This window comes from Heterocephalus glaber, unplaced genomic scaffold (genome assembly GCF_053883595.1).
Source record: "Heterocephalus glaber isolate CG9 unplaced genomic scaffold, H.glaber_assembly_v1.0 deba00000331, whole genome shotgun sequence".
Lineage (NCBI taxonomy): Eukaryota > Metazoa > Chordata > Mammalia > Rodentia > Bathyergidae > Heterocephalus > Heterocephalus glaber.
In genome coordinates this window covers 26,732,499-26,749,977 of record NW_028258142.1, presented here as the reverse complement: position 1 = coordinate 26,749,977, position 17,479 = coordinate 26,732,499, and the positions used below count along the sequence as shown (strand labels likewise).

The 17,479-nt window shown below is 37.1% G+C and overlaps 1 protein-coding gene, 1 non-coding gene and 1 pseudogene across 8 annotated transcripts in view; 1 reads left to right on the top strand and 2 right to left on the bottom strand.

The window, feature by feature from the left end:
• Nucleotides 1-17,479, bottom strand: part of Ccdc68 (coiled-coil domain containing 68) — a 161,623-nt gene that overhangs the window by 123,538 nt on the left and 20,606 nt on the right. The window lies entirely within an intron of this gene.
• LOC147830067 (U6 spliceosomal RNA) lies at nucleotides 1,269-1,375 on the bottom strand. The gene has a single exon (XR_015445050.1). It is a non-coding gene; the product is annotated as a U6 spliceosomal RNA (small nuclear RNA).
• Nucleotides 17,093-17,292, top strand: LOC147830066 (large ribosomal subunit protein eL39-like; annotated as a pseudogene).

Below are 17,479 nucleotides of genomic sequence, written 5' to 3'. Positions count from 1 at the left end.
TGTGGGGATAGTTCCTGGGGTACAGAAACATGTCAAAACATCCAAATGTACACTTTAAATATGTGCACCCTATTGCATCTCATTTTACCTCATTAACAATACCAAAACAAAAAAACAGTATATGAAAAAATTGGAACATGGTAATTCGGGGGCTATGCATTGTGAGAATGTTAACAGTATGTATACACTGCATAATCAATATTAACAGTTTCCCAGAAAGTGTGAGATCTGGCACAAATTTGAATGAATGAAAAGAAATCATAGAACAGATCTGATCAAGTCATTTTTGAGGTTTTACTTTGCGCAAGGCTCTGTTCAAGGCCCAGTCCCAAGAAGTGTGTAGTTTAATGGAGTACGCAGACATAAATGCTGCTCTTTATGATAATTTGGAGGAAGTCTGAGTAGAAGTTTGCCCGGAATGTTCTGGAAACACAGAGGAAGGCAGGTCCGGCCTATCTTGAAGCTCAGAGAGGGTTTCACAAAAGTTACCACCTGATCTATGTCTTATAGGATGAGCTGGGCATGCTAAAAGAAGATGTTGGAGTTTCAAGAAGAGAGAATTTTATATGCCAAGATAAGAAGGTGGCATAGCATACTCTGAGAAATCAAATAATATTATACATAATAAAAATGCGATGGGAAGTGATGTCCAAACAGCATATATTTATTTAGTGGCATCTGTGGGCCAACCTACAACAGATCACAAAAGAGGAGGAGCTTTTAGCTTCAGGATGCTTCCATTGTGAAGAAAGTTTCTTCCTAGGATGCCCTTGTGAACCCACAGCAGCCAATAAAGACCAGATTCTGAAGGCCCTTGCATACTCCCCAAGGTGCACAGGCTTTATTCTGGAGGCAATTGAAGCCCTGCAGAATTTTATACAGAAGAACAGCATGGCTGACTTCACATTATTAAGATCATGCAGATTTAGAGGGATGAGTGGATCTGTTAGGGAAGAGATTAAAGATAGGAAACCTGTTAGTTCACTATTCCAGGCACCAGGCTTGGGAACTAGACCAACACACCTGGGAGCTGAGATGATGAGTTCAGTGAGAGGCATGTTGGCTTTCAGGCAGCTGGGGCTGCAGCCACTCATCTGCAGCTCACCAGGAGGGAAGGCTTGGAGATGGTTGTGTGCTCTGAGAGTCTGAACAAGAGAAGAACTGAAGCCCAAAGTGACCACGTCCCCTTTTGTTGATGGACATGGTCATGCTTACCTAATATTTGCCTAAAGCACCTCTTAGGCTATTACCCTTTCTTATTTTTTTTTTTAAATATGGAACGCTTCATGAATTTGTGTGGCATCCTTGCACAGGGGCCATGCTAATCTTCTCTGTAGTGTGCCAATTTTAGTAAATATGCTGCTGAAGCGAGCACTACCCTTTCTTATTGATTATTACATGCTCACACTCAACCAGACATACTGGCCCAAGCAGGTGCCAACGTGAGACAGCAGACCCACGACTAACAACAAATCAAGCAACAATGAATCTGAAAGATGTTTAGAGATGATCTTTCCCATTCTTCTCAACTTAAACAATATTATTGTTTTAAAACATCTATTATCATATAAGCTATCCATAAACAACTCTCATCCAAGAACTCAAGTTACAAAAATCTCACTGTAGATTTAATAGGGTCCCTAAATGGCCTTTGATTATTTAGAGAAACTAAAAGTAGAGAAATTTAAAAATAATGGAGATATTTTTGTGCGAATCTCTCTGAATATAAAGGAGGATAGTCTTTCATTGTATGAAGTTGTAACCCCCCCAAAATATAGACTAATGGTGGTATCCTTTGTCTCAAATGTCTTTAAAATGCCCAGAGATGCAAGTGCTCACCTTGCCTCCCATAAACTTCAGACAGGAGCACCATATCAGGACCAGGTACTGTGCCTGCCTTCCCTCTGCTAAAGCAGTCATGAAAGGCTAGTGTAGAACCATGGTCCCTAATACAGCAATACACCAGGCCCAATATCCTGCCTGCTAATTTAGACAGAAAATCCCCCCTGAGCTTTTCCATGATTGCATTTCTTACATTTGATAGCAGCAGAAGATTTCTAAACTTGCAGAGACTACACAGAAACATAGAGGAGGCCAAGGAAAAAAATTATATACACAACTTCTCTTTTCTTTTAAGGGAAGTCCAGCATTCTTGATACAAAGGTGGCTGATTCAATGACAGGAAAAAGAAAAAAAACCCCTCTGAATTGCTGTTGTTTTCATGATACTGGTGGTGGTGGCTCCTCTTTGTTGTCATCCTCTCAGTGCTCCTTCTCCTGCATCATCTCTCCTACACCCATATCTGCCTGTCCTATGTCAGTGAAAACATGAGGCTGTTACCTAACCTACCCAATTCCAGTAACCCTAAGTAAATTATATAACTCTCAATACAAACACTAACACAAACACAATGCGAGTATCAGTTAGCTACCTTGTCACACAGGTGGTTGTACTTTTTAAATGTGTACTTGTCACTTGCTGAGTTTTTGGTTCTCACAAGGAGAGCTGGAATGCTTTATGGGATTCGCAACACAGCAGCTGACCAGCAACGGTCCACTGGTAGTGCGAAGATTCTAGGTCAGAAGGTTGCTGCCTCTTGTCATTGTTTTTGCTGATACAAGCAGAGATCCTTCATCCTGTATTCGAACACTAATGTATGAATGAGAATTTCCTCTTCCTCCTCACTTTTATTGTAAGTGGCATTCATATTTCACAATAATAAGATTTTCTAACTTCTTACATTGAATATTTTACAAACATAATATGTCAAGTTGGGATAAGCTAAAACATTTTGCTTTTTATATTTGTCAGAAATCTTTAACAAAATACCCACAATTTATTTCTGAGCTTGGAATTTCATAGTAGAGAACACTTTTTGTGCTAAAATACTGACTTGGAACCATCTTTAATGGAAAAATTGGGAGATTATTACACTATTTGAATCCAGAAATCATATGCAGCAGCTCTTTTCAGTATGCATTGTTTCTAAATGAAGTAATCTGAGGAAACACTTTGTTACACCCTTCAGTTTATACATAGTTCGATCACAGTGTTAGAGAGTCTGAAAAATTTCAATAGTCAGGGTGTGAATATGTTTTTCAGAATTACAGAGGGATGGTTAGCAGGCATTAAGTCCTAAGAGTATAAATGCTATTTTTATTCAACAGGGCAAGAGGAAATAAACAGGACCTCTCCTATGAGCTTACTAAGTTACCAAAGTACTGGATCTGAGTCCTACAATCTTTGAAAGTGAAGATATTATACATTGCTAGCATCTCCTACATTCAGATATTAAAGCAAATGGCCTTTCATTGTTTCTCACTTATAGTTCATGGATACAACCCAGGCAATTTGAGAAGAAAATGAGAGACTAAATAACTAAACGCCAAATTATAATTTCCATACTTCGATCTTGATGTGCCACTGCTAGATTGGGCTCTTTAATATTCTACAACGCCTGTGACAACTAGTTCTCCAAGTGTTGGATATGCAATTTCAATCTCTTTTTCTCTGAGTCTTTGTACCTTTTAGTCTAACAACAAAGAGGAACAAAGATCCTAATTATACCCATAATCATTATTATCTGAAGAAGTTCCCAGTAATTAAATTTTAAAGAAAATTTATTTAATGAGCTTTCTATAGTCACATCCAAGCAATACACATTCAAGTAGATAGTGATTAGTATGAAATAGCACTAATTTGAATGACTTGATAAAAACTCCTACTTCACTACTATGTTTTTAATAATTGTGTAATTACATAGAGAATTATTCCTGTAAATATCGCTTGTTTTATATATAATGGAGGACATGAAGATGTGTTCTATCTGGAACAAATTTCCAATATTTTGAAGCTGTATCTTCTTGTGTCAGCTAAAAAGTTAATATGTATTTCTTAATTACACAAACACACACACTCTCTTGCATAGAATATACACCTTTCATTTGCATGAGTTGAGAACAAGTGCTTAGCTTAGTAGAAGCAGAGGTGGAAAGAAAATAAATCTTCTCTTAAGGAGTGTATGGTCATTACTAGTGAATGAAAATGAAAAGCATATTTCGGTGAACATCTCCTAATTATCCCATAAGAGAGGCACGATAAATTGCAGAGACTGTATCGATGTTGTTGCATCTATATCATTTCCAGTGATTCATAGAGCTCTAGAAATGTTAGCATGTAATATGGTGCATTTGTTCTTTTAATTTCAGGGCAAAATAAAATATTGATCTTAAATGCAACTGTAGAAAGATGAACTACAGCTCTGAGTAGACTTCATTTATGTATTTTTGTATCACATCTTGTGACTAAGATACTAAAAGACATCGTGTATACTCAAATGACTGTCATAAGATACAGTGAGACAAAGGGGGCACATTCTGGTCAGCAAAATTAGGTTCAACCAGTGGTAGACGGTGTGACCTTAAACTAATCACTTCTCTCTGAGCCTCAGCTTCTGCACCTGTGACATGAGAATGTTTAAGGTAGAATTCTAAGGATACTTCCAACTTTCAACTGCAATTTTTCTTCAGGCTAAGAGGCTTTATAATCCTTCTTAACTTGATATATAGGAACAGCTTACTTAATGTGTTCCCTTTATTCTAAAATGAAAACTAAAAGGGACTATTTGTTACTTTCAAAAGGAAACATTTGAATACAAAGCATTCAATCCAGCCATAGCAATATTGCTACAAAAATATTTACTCAACATTTTATTCAATACACCAATGATGCAATGTTATGTTAACTTTTTGCACAAGCCACAAAAAGACACAATAAGGTTAAAATGGGAAAACAAATAAGATACACATGACATACAATTTGATGTATAGAAACAAAATGTAAATAGCCCTGCTTTTCTAACTTCTACCAAACTCTCCTTTTCACTCTTAAATGATTTTATTTTGAGGGAAAGGGAATAGGGTAGAAGGAGAAAGTTTCCAAAGTAATTGGAACTCAGATTCTCATTTGCTGGTACTTCATCAGTAAGAAGTAACTAGCCATTCTTGGTGCAAGCTTTTAATTGCAGAGTATAGTGGTCTCAGGGCGGCTGGAGCCGGGTAGAGAAGCCAGGTCACACTGGTGGGAATATCATGGGACTGAATCCCAGCAGGAGAATTCCTGGGAGACCCTTCTCTCTGGCTGGTCACAGACTCCCTTAAACTGCAGAGAAAATCTTGAGTGGCCTTGACCTGATCCTGTGCAATACAGCATTGTTAGAATTCCTCTTCTGGTCAACATAAACATTAATCTCACTGTTGATATCAAAGTGACACATGGAAAATATTTATGTCTCCTGGAAAGTCCATGGTTTTCCTAAACTAAAATGGAGGTCTGCGGAGAGAGATTTTATCACTATTTATCTAGAGAAGTAAAGGAGGGCAGATCATCCTGACTGAGGTTGGGCTATTGACATAATTCACTTAGAAGTTCGGGAATGCACTCAAGTCGGAAATAGCTCCAGGTTCAGTTGCTAAAAGCATGAATTCAAATTCATGTTGACTATTTATCTAACTTTAGAAGAATTAAGGAATGCACAAGTCTGCTTCACATGTCCTCATGACTAATGTCCCAAAGATAAGGAGACCCTTAAACTATCCCCCCTTAGCCAGAGTCCATGAATAAGGGATCCAGTTGAATAAGCTCTCCAGTTTGGTGTGATCCTTTTGTGGATCCCTTTTCAGGTAGCATAGAAAATAATATCCTCAAAACAGAGCCAGATTAAAAGACAAAAATACAATCTCAAAATTTATAGATATTGAGAATCCCATAAAATGCTTGCCATGTAGGGTTTTCTGCTTAAGTTCACTTTCAAATTTATAGTTGAAAAAGATATTGACTACTTTCAATCTAAAATTATATTTACATTGGCTTTAAGTTCAGTAACTACCACGTGTCACATAATTGTATTCTAGTCAGTGCATTCATCTTCAGTTTGAAAGTGTTCTGTGAGCTCCTAAGATTGGAAAAAATTAACATATCATGAAAAGGGCCATTCATTTGAGAATGAAATTCAGATAGAGGAATTTTCTTTAGTAAATACATTATTTGAGCCAACTAGATACGGTTTGAATCATCCTCAGGTTTTCCTGTTTAATCTCAAACATAAAGCAAGGAAATTAAAAAAAAAAAAGAAAAAGAACCCTGAAAATAAGTTTGATAGCGATTCGTTAGCGACGTTGAGGAGCCGCCACTTTCCTGGCTGATTTTATTTTCTATGCCCATGATGTGTAAGAAAAATAAATGCCAGCGCAGAAAAAAATAAAAGCAAAAGAAAATAGATTTTGATTAGTAAGGAAATGGTACTGATTGTGAATTTCCAGTTCATCTCATTCTTCTGGCTTTCCTTTCAAATGCCTTTTCTTTCATGTTTTATGCACCCTGTGCTGTTAATGTACCCTAATTTGTTGGTTCTGCTTTCAACTCAAGTATTCACTACCTATACCTGTGCTTCTTTCTCTCTTTTATTATTCCACAATCTTTTGATGCTGATGGTTTTTTAGATATGCTTTTTATCAAGTCCCTTAGATTCCCTGAAAAGATGTTTTTCTTTCAGCTCATCAAGATACCTAATAGCACATTCAGCTCCATGCACTTCAATTCCATAACATTCAGCTAGCATCCTACTATGTGCAAGGCAGCTGGTCAGCAGAAGTAGGAACCTGGGGTCTCAATTTATGTAAGGCTCTTTTCCATGCTGCTTTTGGCAGAATATCTTTACTTCTCTTCCTTATTTCTCTTAATCTTGTCACAGTCTTCACTTTTGGATAAACAGCAGCTTAGACCATTTAACAATAAACTGTTTCATGGTCATGTAGAGGCTGAACTCTACACTGTGAAGTGTGCCAGATGACCAGAACAGTAGTACCTTGTCACAGTTTCCATATCTGAATTCAGCAAATCAGTCAGTTGGCATTTAATTAGTTAATAAACAGACCATTTCATTGAGAGCATGCATTAGCATCTAACACCGGCTGGCAGACGAGCCTTCTTGATTGATTAAAATATACATTTAAATATATTCCCTTAATTTATATCAGTTGCAAAGTGAGGCAGTTATCTTTATAACTGAGAGCATTAGTGTAAATTATTTAGTATCTTCATTCTAATTTGCACCATATTATAATATCTATCTTGATCTCAGAACTAAATAAATCATCTGTTCCAAATTATAAGCACACCGCAAGTCTTGAGATTTTTATATTGCTTTTCTGTCTTTGCCTCACAATTTTCTAAAGGGGACTAGAACTCCAAGGAACAGGAGATTCTTTAAGTGGAGAAAATAAAGTTTAAAATGCTGTAGTTGTTTTTCTATGAATGAGAAGCTTAGAATTTGATCTATACTGATTAAAATATTTTGTCGTGAATTGAAAATAATAATCTGAGTTGTTTCAAGATAGAAGGAGTTTTAGATTATTGCTGTTGTTTTCTGTTTGTTTCTGATTACTATAGAAAAATCTCCTATCACTGATCTCTTATAATAGCAGACTATATAACTAGCATTGCATTTGGATCCTGGATAGAATGGTTTAAAAGGAAATAAGGTTTAACTGCAGTCATGTTAGAAAGATGAGACTTCCAGGAGGTTAGCGAAGAAAAAAATGAAATATACAGTCTTATTTGCACAAATATATATAAGGGAAAGATTTTCTCAAAATAATTTTGTGGATAATAAAATACATGTTAACTATAAGAAACAAAAAGTATAGAAAAGCAAAAAAATATATAGAAAAGCATGTAAAAATTTATAATGTCACCATTCAAAACTAACCATTATTATTATTTTTTTAATTTTTGGTACTGGAGTTCAAACTTGGGACCTTGCGCTTGCGAGGCAGGCGGCAGGACCACTGAGCTAAATCCCAGGCCGAAAACTAACCATTATTGATATTTTAATGTTTAGTCCCATAGTTTTATCTGAGTATTTTTCCCAAGTCGGAAGTACACTAAATTTGCTATTTTATTAACCTCTATTTCCACTTAATGTTATATCATAAATATATTTGCATGTTTTTAAATATTATTGTAGAAGATTTTTGTTGGCTGAATATTATTCCATAATGTGGATATAGTGTGATTAGCCAGAACTCAGAGTTGAATATTTCTCATCATTCTTTATCAATATTTAAAGAAGTGTTATAATATTTTAAGTAAATCTTGTATGTATTTATAGTTACATAAATATTCTCTGGAAGACATTACTAGTGTTACCAATATCCAGTTCTCATCTACTGCATGGGCAATTAGATGACAGCACTTCCAAATCCCTATTTGGGAAAGGTTGTGTGACTCATTGTAGCCAATGGGTTGCAACATTTAAGTTAAGGCAAGACTTAGCTCTCTTCTACTGTAGCAGCAGATGAGACCCTGTATTCCGAAAGGTCCAGTCCCATGGAAGAGCTTCATCTTCCTGGGTCTCTCGACCTATTGGAGCAGAGCCCAGGACAACTAACTTACAGTGAAAGCAAGAGATATGCACTTATAGTGGAAGCATTATTGTGTCAAGTCACTGGCACATAGGAGTTATTTATTTCAGCAACATAGCTTAGCCTAGGCTAGCAAATGCATGCATGAATAATTTAATTAGTATTGTATATCATGTAATACAATGAAATTGGATTTGCTTTTGATGTTTGACAATGACAATTTTAGTCTAGGATTTCAGTTTTGCCCTAAACCTTAGTATTTTCTTGATGGGTTTCATTATAATAATAGATAGCATTTATTTAACACTTGCTGTGTGGTAGCTATTTCCTAAACAGAACATACATATTAAATAAAACTCACAAGTTATATCAAGAAGAAATGAGGCAAAGCACTGCTTCAGAGTCCATATAGATCACAAATGTAGAAAATATGCAAGTCCTAAAGTATTTTCCAGCTCCGTAAAAAAGAAGAGACACCCAATGGCCAAAAAGGTAAAGAGAGTGTGCTAACTGTCCATGAGAACCGTATACTAAATGCAGTAGGAACATGGAAAACAGGAACCAGATAATTTCTAGCAGGTAACATATACAGAGCGCATAGGGAAAGTTGTTTCTTAAGGAGTATACATCATTTCAATAGGTGAAGTAATAAGGAAGTCAGGTCAGAGAATGGGATTACTAATGCTAGCCAGGATAAATGAGAACAAGACACTTTGAGATTGAGTTCGTCAAATGAACTACATGATACATTTGTGTTTTGGTGTTCTTTTCAGGAAAACTTAAAGGCTACAAAATAATTATATCAGCCCCCAAATAATCACAAATACAGATAAGGAAATCCTATTTGATGGTTTAGTCATTCGGGAATTGTGAGAAAAAGTTGGAGTAAGTGACTTGCAAACAGAGATCCACCCTTAAGGCTGTATAAAGAAACTTCGACTTGTGAATTTATTTGCAAAGGAAGAGGGTCTAGATCGGTTTTTATCGCTGGCTACACACAAGAATCTCCTGGAGAGCATTACAAAGTACTTATGCACTGAGTCAGCCCCCAGAAAGCCTGTGTAATTGTCTTGGGCTAGCCTGGGCTTTGGGGAATGTTAAAGCTCACCAGCTGATACATGCATCCAGAGCTGCCTGTTGACCACTTAGCAGGTGATGGAAACATTTTGGATATGATAAAAGGAGATTCTAAATGTGAGGAGTGACAACAGAAATACAAAGGAACACATTGGTAGAAACAGAGATGAAGAAGAGAATGGAGTCGAGATGCCTTCAAGACTATGAACTCACGGGGCTTGGGATTTAGCTCAGTGATTCCAGCACCTGCCTCGAAAGCAAAAAGTCCCAAGTTCAATCCCTGGGACCAAGAAAAAAAAAAAAAAAGGCTATGAGCTCAGCTATGTAAGAGGAAGAGGTAATTGTAACAAATGTGGAATGGTTAGAAGCAAGAGTTTACTTGTAGAAGAAGACAAATTGAGCTTTTGCTAACTTGACAGATGGATAGGCAAATAGAGATCCATATATGGAGAAGGCACATGCTCCCCATGAGTTTTTCACCATGACAAAATAAGGTACAGCATCCAAGATTTCTTATAGCAGATCTCTTAGGAATGAAGCATTCTATTAAATCCTTTTGTTTTATATTCCAATTGATTTACATCTTTTGCAATAATTTTTGTACCCCAGACAATTTTACACAGTAGGGCAAGAAGATTTTTCAGGCTGAATAAACAGTAAGCATTTCTTTGGCAAAGTGAAGCAATTTCTGAAGCAGAGATAAGAAGGGGGAATTAGCCCTCCACAAACATCAGGCAGATTAATTGCTAACAAGAACATGATTGAAATTTGTGATCCAAATAGTGATTCTCTCAAAGCTATTTAGGCCACACAACCTTTGGAAAGCTTTTTTGTATTTCCCAAATCTCTTAAATAAGATTGACAAACAACACCCTATGGATGAAATCTGATTGGCTTCCTGTTTTGTCAATAAAGTTTTACTGGAATTCAGTGAAGGAGTCTGACCACTGCCATCCTGATCAGAGGCCCCTCTAAACTGCCCCCTCCCAGCCTCCCAGCACAACTGCACCCGAGGACTCAGCACTATCAGCCCCACTATTGATAGTAGCCACTATTCCTTGCTGTTTCCCAAGCCTCCTCCTCGGGCAACCATTACCACTGTCCTCTCTCAAGCCTTGTTCTTGGCAGGGAGCCACAACCCCCGTCACTGAACTCCCCCCTCCCCGTGACGCTATAAAAGACCCAATAGCCTGTATGAGAGCAGCTGGTCTCGTCTCTAATGCCAGAGTGGTCTCTTTCAGGTTTGTTCTCCCATGAAGTTGTCCTATTGAGCTCATACCTCTGTTTCTTCTTTTCCTTTTTCCTAACATTCAGCTTTTTTCATTTGCTTAATTATGGCTACATTTGTACTATAACTGTAGGCTAAATAGTGATAACAGAGCCTCTATGATATTCAAGCCTAATATATTTAGCATGTTGCCCTTTACAGAAAATGTTTCCTTATTCTAGATATTATAAAATTGATTGCATATACATTCACATCACATCACATCAGAGAGAGAGAGAGAGAGAGAGAACTTTAGGCTGAGGTGGTAAGCCTACAATTTACTATTTAGCTGGAAAAGATGTGGAAGGGTAAAGAAAATGAAATTGGAAAAAGAGCATGCTATCACTGTATCTAGTATAAAAATAAGGAGTCCATTTAATAAACATGTAGGTCCATTCTGCATTTTACAGCCAGAAGAATGATACATAAGGAAAATAGGCCCCACAAGTAATGTTTTAGTCAAGCAGAATGAGCTATTAATACCACATGCTATCATTCAACAATATAAGGGTAAATGGTTCCCAATCACATGAGAATTTCTCCTGAAGTCTGAAAGTAGCAGTTGATAGCAAATGAGATTCTTAAGCAGGTTTTAGCAATGGTATATTCCTTACTAATGCAACTAATTGATTCAGTTGGACCCAGTAATGTAATCTAAGTGGTGTTTACTTTTCTTGTGTGGTTCTGATTTCTCAGAAGGGAGTGTTCAGTAATAATTTTTCTTGTTTTTTTCAGTAAAATTTACATTTATTCAATCTTTTGTATTTTCTTTAAATATCTATATAAACACTCTAAAGAAAAACATCAGCAACTACAAAAGCAACAAACACTACCACTCCACTTATTTGAACTGATTAGCTGAGTTGAGTTTTTTGGGGGAGATATTACAAAGACAATTTTCATCTATATGCAGTAAGTCTAGCTAGACCAACTGTATCTTAAAAGTAGGTCTTAGAAAACTCCTTTACTTAACTGAAAGGTTGGTTGAATTTACCCCATCAAGTGTAACATTATCAACATCTATTAAAGACTTACCACCTGTAAGATAGTAAGTATATCCAAGTGCAGGATATTACTTTTAATATCCTTATGCTTGCAGATGTGATCATGCTGTCCATTTGTATTAATTAGAAGGAATCGTTAGTAAGGGAATTTTTATTCAGACCCCATTTGAATTATGAAAAATTCAAAATTGAGGATATATAAGTTCACAGTTTTTCCTGGTAGTGCTTAAAGTCTCAGCATAAGTGTGAGCAGAAACTATTTCCAAATTCAATATTCAAAATTTAGTATAACTAAAATTAAATGTCTTCATAAAGATAGATCGCTCCACAGACTCCACTGTACTGATATCAGTTCCACATTTACAAAATGAAAATTTTCTTCGTACTTTATTAACTTAGTATCTGTCAAGGCTCAAGCAGGAGAAAAAACCTACACCATAATTTGAACAAGGGCAGGGTAATAGAACAAACTATTCTAACATAAAGTTAGAATAACAATGAGTCGGTTAGTAAAAGTTAAAGAAAACGACAAAAAACACAGGAATAACAAGTATCAGGCACAGCCACTGAACTAGGATAGAGATAAAGCAACCAAGAAAGACCCCTGCCAAAACAGGGTTGAGGTACTCTTTGTATTTAAATATGAAATGTTCCTCAAAGAATCATATATGCATTGAGTGCATTAACCAATTAAGTATTAATCCATTGATGAGTTCAGAGCTGAGTGAGTTATTTGAAGGTGGGGCCTAGTTGGAGGAAGTAGATCACTGTAGGCGTTGTTTTAAGGATTTATATCTCCTTGGGCTCTTCCCCTTTTTCTCTTTGCTTCCTGGTTGTCATGAGTTGAGCAGCTTTGTTTTGCCACGCTTTCTGCTAGGATGTTTCTGCCTTGGTACCAAGCAACCATTGACTGAAACCATGATCCAAAATAAACCCTTTCCCTTTTAACTCTTGTACATTAGGTATTTTTGTCCTGCAACAGAAATCTGAAGAGTACATATCAACTTCAGTGAGGAAGTTGTAGCTGTGTCTCACTGGAAAGCAAGAAGTAACTGAGCTGCCACGTGAACATGACTTGCTAGAAGTCTGTTCCTTGAAGTGACACGAAAAGCCAACACAAGCAGATGCTGGGCTTCAGAACTCACTGCATGATCACCCAAGAGAGTGGTGAGGTGGCTGTTCAGAGGCCTGTTCCTTACCAGTAGTGCTGTACTCTGGAGCCATCTGAGGAGTTTCCAGGAAAATTGTTGGCTCCGGTGGGTCACACTAAGCATCAGGAACTGAATCTGAAACAATCTTCCTCTGTAGGAGTAGAAACTGGAGAAATTGCACCTTGCATAGAAATTCAGCAAGCAGCACACACCAGAAAACAGGAGAAAAATCCCTTTTTCTTCTAATGTCCCTTGAGTATCCCCCCATACAACAGCACTTAAAATTGTACCAGTTGACACAAGAAAAATATTTGCTCATCTCCATTATTATAGAGCAACAGACCAAAAAAGGCATACAATGAACAAAGAGGAAATATGTCTGCCACCGGCACTACTGGCTTTCTGGCTAGGTCTTCAATGTACTATAGACCTTCTTCTCTGCTAAAGTTAGAATTTCATAATTGTCTGTTTCTCCATATAAGACCACGAATATTCCAGTCTCTTGGTAACAAGTATCAATTGAATGCTCTTGTTATACCTGGTACATTCTCAGAAGTCAAGATTAGAAATATGTATAATCTAGTCTGTGAAAGTTCACACAGCTGATAGGAGGTGAACATGGATAAGCCTTCAGATATACTGGGCTGACTGCTATATTGGAGCTGTGTATCCATAAAGCCTATGAACCACAGAAGAGAAGCTAATTCTGCCCTGGAGAAGAGAAGGCTAAGAAATAGAAAATAGAAGGTGACATCTCAGTTATACTTTGGAAGATGCCTGGGAGTTTTCCAGGAAGGTAACAGCAAAAGGCTCTTCTCTGAGGGCTCAGAATACCCAAAGCTCAAGATCATGAAGATGAGTCACTGCTGAAGGGCAAGTAGTTCCCTGGGCCTAGAGCCTGCCCTGAAAGCCAGTAACAGATTGCGAAGATCCTGTTTTAGTGGAAAAAAACAATACTTGACTTTGAAAACTATGCTTTCTCCATTTCCTGAAACTTTTTTTTGAGAAATATACTATTTTAATTTGTCATTCTGAGGAGTTGAAAATAATAAAATGAAATGCATGGATCATCTTATTAAAAAGCTTCTGCACTGCAAGGGAAACCACCAATGGAGCTAAGAGACAACCTACAATGTGGGAAAAAAATTTTACCAGCTGTTCCTCAGACAAAGGACTACTATCTAGAATATATAAAAAACTCAAAAAAATCAGACCTCCCAAATGCAAAGACCCGATTCAAAAATGGGCATCTGAAATGAACAGACATTTCTCAGACAAAGAAGTAAAAGCAGCAAATAAACACATGAAAAAATGTTCATCATTGACAGATGCAGATGAAAACAACACAGGTGAGATTTCACCTCACCCCAGAAAGAATTGCTGCTTTCAAGAAATCAACCAATAACAAATGTTGGCAGGGCTGTGGGGAGAAAGGAACCCTTCTCTATTGTTGGTGGGAGTGCAGACTGGTGCAACCACTGTGGAAGTCAGTATGGAGATACCTCAAAGAACTAGGACTAGAGGTCCCATTTGACCCAGCTATCCCTCTGCTGGGTATCTTTCCAAAAGAATTAAAAGAATCATACCACAGCGATATATGCACACGCATGTTTATAGCAGCACAGTTTGTAATAGCTAAAGCTTGGAAACAGCCCAAATGCCCATCAACTGGAGACTGGATGAAGAAGATGTGGTTTTTTTTATAAAGTGGAGTACTACTCAGCCATAAAGAATGAGAAGCTAAAGACATTTATAGCTAAATGGATGCACATTGAGGCCATACTCTTAAATGAAATAAACAGGATACACATGTGTAAATACCGAATAGTTTCTCTGGTGTGAAAAACTAAAAGTATAAACAAGGTTCAAATGGCAAAATTGATAATATGAAATAAGAAGTAAAGGTCTAAAGGAGTAGGGGAAGTGGGAAGGGTAGGGGAAAGGAAAGAAAGGAAAAGAAAAAATATGAGAAGAGGAAAAAATGGAAACAAAGTCTCTGTTTCCAGAAAGGTGGAGGGGATGAAAGGTGGAGGGGGTGAAGGGAGGGCAGGAAAATGGGGAAAAATAAGAACTAAGATACACCATGTAAAGGTACAAGATCCCAACGAGGAATGTAACTGTATTTTATACCTAAAATGTACCAGTAAACTTAATGAAAAAAAATGAAATGTGTGGATCTGTACTTGCTAGAAGAATCAGATGGAATGCAAAAAAGAACAAACACTATTTAAAAAGAAGTGACTTTTCTCTCCCTGTCTCTCCTTTTTTAAATTCAAATGTGACTCTGGAGTACAACCAACATAATATATTGGATGTTCAGAACATCTGAGCCACATCACTGATGAGCTTGCTTTTCACCCAAAGCAAAGAAAAAAAATTACTGATGAATTAAATAAATGACTCATTGAAAATGACTGAGCATGTAACATTTTGGTAAATGTGGCATGGCAACTGTACCGAGCCATAGTTTAATTTTGAACCACAGTAGAGGGCAATACAATTCCCTGATTTTCAACTAATAAAGGCTTAATATTATATTATGAAGTCCTGAGAAGCTGTCTGGAGCAGAAAAGGGAAATCTCTAAAGATTGAATTTTGATTGTTAAGAAAGATTCTCATGTTTTCTTTCCTTGGCTACAGGGAAAATGTGTGCCCTGAGCATACAAAAGAGTAGGGAGTATATTCTTGCATCCAGAGCCCTTAAAAGAATTTGGAAGTCATATCCTGAAGCACTTCCTTTTTAACTCAGGCAGGTGTTGGCTCTAACACTTAGGCTTGGTTCTGGGGAGGCCTCCAAATCTGTTTGCAAAGGCTGGTTAGGGTTCAAGGCTGGTTTGCCCTAGGGATAAAGCAAGCAGTCATTTATATACAGTTTGAAAAATAACTCTTTTCTCACAAATGACTCCTTCAAATGATTTAATATCCTCCTCTATTGCCTGGCATTTTACCATGTCACATCTTTGTGGATTTTATAAATACTGATTAAATAATTGGGTTAAATTACTGCCATCTCCAGAAATTCCCTGAAAAAAACAAAAGTCATACATTTCCCATACACTTCTAGGATAGACAAGAATGTTTATTGGGCATGTACTAATTCAACCCATGTGTATATTATTTAAAATGATGTATTAACTTCTTCCTTAATGTGAAATGAGTTCTTTTAGTAACCTTATTTTCCAGATGAGAATACTGAAGCACAGAGAGATTATTTTTACAGGTTGTACAGCTAATACATGTCAAAGCTGATTTTGAAGGCAACCACATTTCATTATTCTGAGATCGTGTCATCTTCTCATCACTTACCACTAGGACTTTAATTAGGGTTATGTTGTAAAGAAGTCCTCATGGCTACTGATTTGAGTCAAGCATTGTCCTAAGCATTTTATATACGTTATTTCATGTTCTCTCCAAATTAAGTATTTTCTAAGATAGGTAACAACCTCAGTGTTTTGTGAAAGAGGAAACTGAGGCCAGAAAGATGAAGAAATATTCTTAAGAAAACTCAGTTATTATGGGCTAAAGCCCAATTCAGGACCTAGGTTTGCCTGATTTTTGAACTTACAACTTGAAAGATTTCTCAAGACTCCCAATCAACTCAAGTCACTCACCCCAAACCATGATATATGTCTTTGCCATATGCATTATTTCTGAAAATTTTAATGTAATTTTTAGATTTAGAAGTGACAATATAATTGGAGGGGGGCTACTAAAGAATTTTCTTAAAGTTGTATTTGCATAAGAAGCCCATTGTGGGGCCGGGGATTTAGCTCAGTGATTCCAGCTCCTGCCTCACAAGCGCAAGGTCCTGAGTTCGATCCCCCGTGTCAAAAGAAAAGAAGCCCATTGTGTTTGGTGGCACTGATGGCAATCGTGGGAGGGTGGTTAAAAATGACCACTAAACCAAGCTCTTAGTACTACCATATTTTTAGAATGTTCTTCTCCATCCGTCTGCTTATCCTTTCTTTGTAGTTGAGAGCAATGTTCTATTTCATCCACAAAGTGATTTTGACCTGTCTGCTTAAAGATGTGTACTCTGTCTATGAATCCATAATTTTTATTGGTAAACCCACCGATTTGAAAGCTATTGTGCATGTGCAAAAGAGGAGGAAAGAGCTCTTCTGCTTCTGTCTGCCATCGCGCGCGGGTGCGCTTGCCTCCGAGCCTACCATGTCTTCTCACAAGATTCAAAATCAAGCGATTCCTGGCCAAGAAGCAAAAGCAGAATCGTCCCATTCTTCAATGGATTCAGATGAAGACTGGTAATAAAATCAGGTACAACTCCAAGAGGAGACACTGGAGGAGGACCAAGCTGGGACTGTAAAGAATTGAACATGAGATGCAGCATATTTCTCTCCCCGGAGTCACAAAATGATACATTCTTTATCATGGTTGAGATTATATTACCATAACAAGCTTAAATACGATTGGCTGGACAGCTGAACATGCTTAATCAGGAATCTTGTTGTGTGATCACACTGAGTCAACAATAAATGTTTTGAAACCTTTAAAAAAAAGAGGAGGAAAGAAAAATAATTGTAAAGAAGCTACTAAGTA